Source organism: Sapajus apella, unplaced genomic scaffold, assembly GCF_009761245.1.
Source record: "Sapajus apella isolate SASKATOON/1434 unplaced genomic scaffold, GSC_monkey_1.0 scaffold45, whole genome shotgun sequence".
In the NCBI taxonomy this organism is placed as follows: Eukaryota; Metazoa; Chordata; class Mammalia; order Primates; family Cebidae; genus Sapajus; species Sapajus apella.
This window is the reverse complement of record NW_022436985.1, coordinates 13,222,837-13,229,881: the sequence shown is the minus strand read 5'-3', so window position 1 is coordinate 13,229,881 and position 7,045 is coordinate 13,222,837. Positions and strand designations below refer to the sequence as shown.

The window sequence follows — 7,045 nt, the reverse complement described above, 5'->3', positions numbered from 1 at the left end:
CCCATTTACTTAAAACCTGCTGCCTCAGTGTCCTTATCTACAAAATAGAAACAATATTAAAGCTTACCTTGTTAAGGCTGTTGTGGGGATTAAATTATACAAGGATTTTGAGTTAACATTCGAAAGAAGTTTCTTCTTATTATATTATCCATCACTGCAAATATGAAAAGAACAAACAGGGTCTTTTCTTAGCTAGGAAATGTGTGGACTGGCTTATTTCTAAGCCTGATATTCATTTCACTGCAGGGACAGATGAACAAAAAGCTTACCTGGAACACCCACATAGAGTGGGGCTTTAAGAAAAGGGTTAAGGACAACACAGAAAAACAAGCCCAATGCAAGTCTTCAATCTAAAGGAATCTAAGAAAATCAGGAGGCATCTTGGTAGACAAAGAGAAGATGAGCAGATTCAAGTAGACAAAAAGGAACTTGCTTTGTATTTATTCCTGAGATGAAGGCACCACTCTCCGGGATGATTTTTTACATAGTTCCCATGTTCCTTTTGTGGAAAAGTGTTAAACTTTTAAATTTCATTATATTTGCATTCTTTTTGTTTGGACATAAATAAATGTAATGTGCAATATGTTGATTTTAACTTTGAGTAGAAATTTTAAAAAGTGATTTGCAGTTCTAACTATATGACATCCTGAAAAAGAAATGGGGAGGGAGGCATGAATAGGCAGAAGGATTTTAAGGGCAGCAAAACTGTTGTAAATGATATTAAATAGTGAATACTTATCATTATCAATTTTTCATGATCCAAATAACAAACAGCTCCAAGAGTGAACCCTAATTTAAACTACTGAGTTTGGCCAATAATTATGTGCCCAGTGCGGGTTTATCGGTTGTGACAAATGTCCCCGTGGAGTGTAGGATGTTAACGGCGGAGGAAGGTGGGCATGTGTGGGAGCAGGGGGTGTGTGAGAACCCTGTACCCCCTGCTGAATTATGTGGTGTACCTAAAACTGCTCTAAATAATGCAACCTATTTTCTTTTTTTTTTTTTTTTTTTTTTTTTTTTGAGACGGAGTCTCGCTCTTGTTGCCCAGGCTGGAGTGCAATGGCGCGATCTCGGCTCACCGCAACCTCCGCCTCCTGGGTTCAGGCAATTCTCCTGCCTCAGCCTCCTGAGTAGCTGGGATTACAGGTACGCACCACCATGCCCAGCTAATTTTTTGTATTTTTAGTAGAGACGGGGTTTCACCATGTGCAACCTATTTTCAAAAGTGACTTTTCTTTTCAAACTTTTATTATGAAATGTTTCAAAAATACAGAAGAAGAAAGAACAGAATAAACCTGTTAAGCCCCTTTCAATAATTATCAACACATGGCCAATTTTGTTTAATCTGTATACCCACTCATTTCCTTCCACCCACTCCACTGGGTTATGTAGAGGCAAATCCAACTTACCAAACCATTTCATCAAATTAGGTTCATTTTAAGGAACTGAGAAAGACTGGAGCTAAGTGTCAGCCAGGGACTCATTGTGACAGCTCTCCAAAGGCCTAACCATTTTTCTTATTATGCAATAATAGCCAAAATGAAATTTTGAAATAATTTCACTCCATAATTAGTCACCTAAACTAATCATGTGAATTAGCTCAACATGAATTATTATATTTTGCCTTTACATTTCTTCCTCTTCTGAGTAAACATTTTTTGATCATTTTTCCCTAAATCCATAGTCTCCATCTTTCCCAACCACCAAATTTAATTTTATCCATACCCTCTGAGAAAAATCTCTTTGTGAAAAATGAGAAATATTATGACCTCTCTATTGAGAAAGTAAATAACTTACAAAAGCTCTAGAAGAGACAAGCTAAAACACCACAAAAGAAATATTTATGACCCTTTACCAAGCTTTAAGAAGTAAGTAAAGCCCTTGCCTTCATATTTCCTTCAGAACCAGGACATCTTTTATGGGCAGGTTTCTTACTGACTACTCAAGTAAGCTATTAGGAGGCACAGCTTGTCCAACAGTCCTGGAATGCTGAAGTCAGTGACCTTAGCTTCCTCAGGAACTAGCTAAGTAACTTCATATGATACACTTGGGAATGCTGACAACAATATTCCTTAACAAACAAGGGCAGGGCTGGAGATCTTTTCGATAAATATTATTACAGGTCATAATACAGTAGGCATCTCCATTTAAATATTGTGTATTTAATACCAAGTTTATCAATACCACCTACTACTAAAATTACAATAAAGGAATTAAAAAGTTGTAAAGCCAAAAGGATTAGGAAAGTGAGAGATGAAAAACAGAGAAAGAAAACAGAGATGAGAAGAGAGCAGATGAAATACCCACACGATTTTGGAAGCTGGATAGCAGATGGGTGAATAATAACCAATACAGCAAACCAGAGAAAGCTGAAATTGAAATGTCACAAAGGAAGAAAAGCCAATAAACTGTAAAGTTTTGTTTTGTTTTTTTCTATCGAGCACCTCCATCTCTTACCCTTACCAAAAAAAAAAGGTTTGAAAGCACCAGGCCCTTCTGCAGGTGAAATGTCAGACACAGGCTTACATCCCAGAGAACCAAGAAAGTCTGTAAAAGAAGCAGAAGCAGATGTCATCATAAGGAATTCAAGATGGCCTTGCCTACCCTATGAAGCCAGGCTAGTACCATTCCTTGCTCTGGCAGAAGACAGGTTGATTCTCTCCGAACCATGAAGTCCATGGACTTGGAGACCTTAGACAGATGAAAACAGTGGTAAGACACTGAACTGAAAGTAAGTGTGGAAATCTACATCTTCAAAAGCGAGAGACTTAAACCTGTTTCCCTCATCACCAGCCTCCATATGGCTTCCAGAGATGAGAGGCAGAAGAAATCTTCAATCTATAGAGAGAAGATTGCAGAATTTCTCTCTAGGAAAATGACCAAATCAAGAAAGAAAAAACGTATTGATATCCAGGGGCCTCCATTTGATCAGGCAGTAATGAAGTCCCCCAGTCAGCAAGGCCTACCAGGAACAGGGATTCCTAGCAGCTTTTCAGTGGCGCTGTTTCTAGCCACAGACCTTCGGAAGCTGGCTCTTTGATTGTCCCAGGGATTTCTTGAAATACTCAATATACTTCCACAAATGTATCTTTTGTTTAAACAAGCCAGAGGAAATTCTATTGTTCACAACTAAGAATTATGAAAAATACTGTACAATGGAAAATGGAATGCAAATTCAGATATTATAATTATGAGGGGCATGTGTTCTTATATAAAAACAGTTCCAAGGTATATTGTTAAACAAAGAAAAGATTCAGAACAATGTGTGATATTCAAAAACAAGTAAAATAAAATATATAATAAGAGCCTTTGATTCACTGACATAAACTAACTTGATAGGTCTCAAAATATGTCCACACACAAAACCTACATGATTATCTCAATAGATGCAGAAAAGTCTTTCAACAAAATTCAACACCACTTCATGTTTAAAAACCAAAAACAAAAACTTTTTTTTTTTTTTTTTTTTTTGAGACGGAGTTTCGCTCTTGTTACCCAGGCTGGAGTGCAATGGCGTGATCTCGGCTCACCGCAACGTCCGCCTCCCGGGTTCAGGCAATTCTCCTGTCCCAGCCTCCTGAGTCGCTGGGATTACAGGCACGCGCCACCATGCCCAGCTAATTTTTTGTAGTTTTAGTAGAGACGGGGTTTCACCATGTTGACCAGGATGGTCTCGATCTCTTGACCTCGTGATCCACCCGCGTCGGCCTCCCAAAGTGCTGGGATTACAGGCTTGAGCCACCGCGCCCGGCCTCAAAAACTCTTAAATAAACTAAGTATTCAAGGACCATACCTCAAAATAATAAGAGCCACCTGTTATAAGTTCACAACCAATATCATACTGAATGGGCAAAAACTAGAAGCATTCCTCCAGCACAAGACAAGAATGTCCTCTCTCACCAATCCTATTCAACATAGTATTGGAAGTCCTGGCCAGAGCAATCAGGCAAGAGAAAGAAATAAAGGGCATCCAAAAAAAAGAGAGGAAGTCAAACTATCCTTGTTTGCAGACAACATGAATCTATATCTAGAAAGCCCAATGTCTCAGCCCAAAAACTCCTTAAGCTGATAAATAACATCAGTGAAGTTTCAGAATACAAAATAAATGTACAAAAATCACTAGCATTCCTATACATCAACGACAGTCAAGCTGAGAGCCAAATCAGGAACACAATCTCATTAACAACTGCCACAAATAAAATAAAATAAAATAAAATACAGAAGAATACAGCTAAGTAGAAAAGAAAAAGATCTCTACAATGATAACTACAAAATACTGCTCAAAAACAAATCACAGATGACATAAACGGAAAAACATGATGGCTCATGCCTGTAAATCCTGGCACTTTGGGAGGCTGAGGTGGGTGGATTGCCTGAGCTCAGGAGTTTAAGACCAGCCTGGGCAACATGGTGACACCCCTTCTCTACTAAAATACAAAAACTTAGCTGAGCATGCTGTTGGGCACCTGTGCCAGCTACTCGGGAGACTAAGGCACTGGCCCCGCCGACTGACCATTGGCTCCAATTTTTCTATAGGAATTGCAGCCTATACATTGATTCTACAGGAGAGAGTTTAAAAGACCTGGACAGTTGTGGATGCAAAAACCCTAAAAAAAAGAAGATATACAAAAAGAAACAGTTTATTGCTTAAATGATGTTGACGAAACTGGAGTTTTAAAAGAGGATATTATTCAAGGGTTCCTCTATGGAAGTGATATAGCTCCTTTCTCTAAAGTGTATGAGGAACAAATGAAATATAAATTGAAGGGCAAGTGCTTCTCTGTTTTGGGATTTTGTAAATCTTCTCAGGTTTAGAGAAGATTCTTCATGGGAAATCAAGTTCTAAAGGCCTTTGCAGCAAGAGACAACGAGACAACAGCAGTTGCACTTTCCTCCCTGATTCATGCTTTGGATGAGTTAGACGTGGTGGCCAGAGTTCGCTATGCTTATGACAAAAGAACTAATCCTCAAGCAGGCATGGCGTTTCCTCATATCAAGCATAACTGTGAATGTTTAGTGTATGTGCAGCCACCTTTCACGGAAGACTTGCTGCAATATATGTTTTCAGCCTTGAAAAACAGTGAGAAATATGCCCCCACCAAGGCACAGTTGAATGCTGTTGATGCTTTGATTGACTCCATGAGCTTGGTAAAGAAAGGATGGAAAGACAGATACTCTTGAAGACTTGTTTCCAACCACCCAAATCCCAAATCCTCTGTTTCAGAGATTATTTCAGTGTCTGCTGCACAGAGCTTTACATCTCCGGGAGCCTCTACCCCCAATTCAGCAGCATATTTGGAATATGCCAAATCCTCCCACTGAGGTGACAGCGAAATGTCAAATTTCTCTCTAAAATAAAGACCCTTTTTCCTCTGATGGGAGCCAAGAAAAAGGATCAAGTAACCACTCAGGACATTTTCCAAGACAACCATAAAGATGGACCCACCTCTAAAAAATTAATGACTGAGGAAGGGGGAGCCCACTTCAGCGTCTCCAGCCTGGCTGAAGACAGTGTCACCGCTGCCGGAAGTGTGAATCCTGCTGAAACCTTCCGTGTTCTAGTGAAGCAGAAGAATGCCAGCTTTGAGGAAGTGAGTGACCAGCTCATAAATCACATCAAACAGTTTTTGGATACTAATGAAACACCATATTTTATGAAGAGCATGGACTGCATCAGAGCCTTCCAGGAAGAAGCTGTTAAGTTTTCAGAAGAGCAGTGCTTTAACAACTTCCTGAAAGCACTTTGAGAGAAAGTGGAAATTAAACAATTAAATCATTTCTGGGAAATTGTTGTTCAGGATGGAATTACTCTGATCACCAAAGAGGAAGCCTCTGGAAGATCTGTCACTGTTGAGGAAGCCCAAAAGTTTCTGACCCCCAGAGTAAAACCAAGTGAAGACACAGCAGCCGCATTTGAAGGTGGTGATGTGAACAATTTACTGGACATGATATAGGTTTTCGATGTCTGAGGACTCTAAGAGAGCTGCCATCACTATGATTCTGAGAGTTCTAACAAAACAAGCTGGAGGCGGCCATTCAAGGGGAGCCAGAAGCTCTGGAGATATTCCCAGCAGGTTACCCGAAGGCAGGTCACCTAAATCTCTGTGTAATGAATACATACATATATATGGATATATATATTACAAGGGATAATTTAGACCCCATATAAGTTTATGAAGAGTCATTGTTAAAAAAATATAACCATACCAAAGGCTAAGAATTAATAAACAATCTAACCAAAACTCTATAAAATTCACTTCAGTTTTGGCCAGGAAAGAAAAAGTTAAAGTAATTATTCTGATAACAACTAAATAAATACCTCTTAGGCTATCAGTGTTCCTTTCATCTCCCCACTCACAAGATACATTGATTTATGGCCTTTGGGTTTAGGTTTAGATAAAGATCTTTAAGATTGTTTCTGGTTGAGTCTGAAGATCCAGTTGGCAGAGTAATGATAGATGGAACTCCAACTTATTTTTGGTGTGCAGTTAGCTGTTACTCTAAACTTAGTCTTTTCTGTTGAATGCAAGTCTCAAGAAAAAGAAAGCAAAGAAAACTTTTCCTAATAAACATTTCAAAATGAGTTTAGAGAAGGTAGGCTCTCATCATCTGCTTTTAACTTCTTCCTTGAAAGAAATACTGTTTGTACTTAAGGATTTTCGGGGACACTAAATTATGGCTTTGTAGGCAGCCTATGAAAACAGGAATAATGTGTTTAAATGATATCATCCTACTAGATACAATTAAAATATCTTTTCTTTCCTGTTCAGTTGAGCCAGCCGTGGTATTCAATAACTGCAATACCTGAATGAAATTGACAATTGGAATGATAACAAGTCTTAAATACTTGTGTAAATAGAAATTATTTGTTATTTACAAATTTCACACCAACTCTATGAGGACTACAGTACTATTCCTTCAATTTTACAGATGAAAAAACAAGTTTATAGAGATTAAATCGATTGCCCAAAGCCCTTATCAGGGAAGTAAAACAGCCAGAATTACAAGCCAGGGCTGTCTGCCTAGGAAGCCCATGCCCCTAACC

The 7,045-nt window shown here is 38.8% G+C and overlaps 1 pseudogene; it reads left to right on the top strand.

Annotated features, from left to right (window-relative positions):
• Positions 1–335: 335 nt before the first annotated feature.
• LOC116524373 lies at positions 336–5,954 on the top strand (annotated as a pseudogene).
• Positions 5,955–7,045: the final 1,091 nt, after the last annotated feature.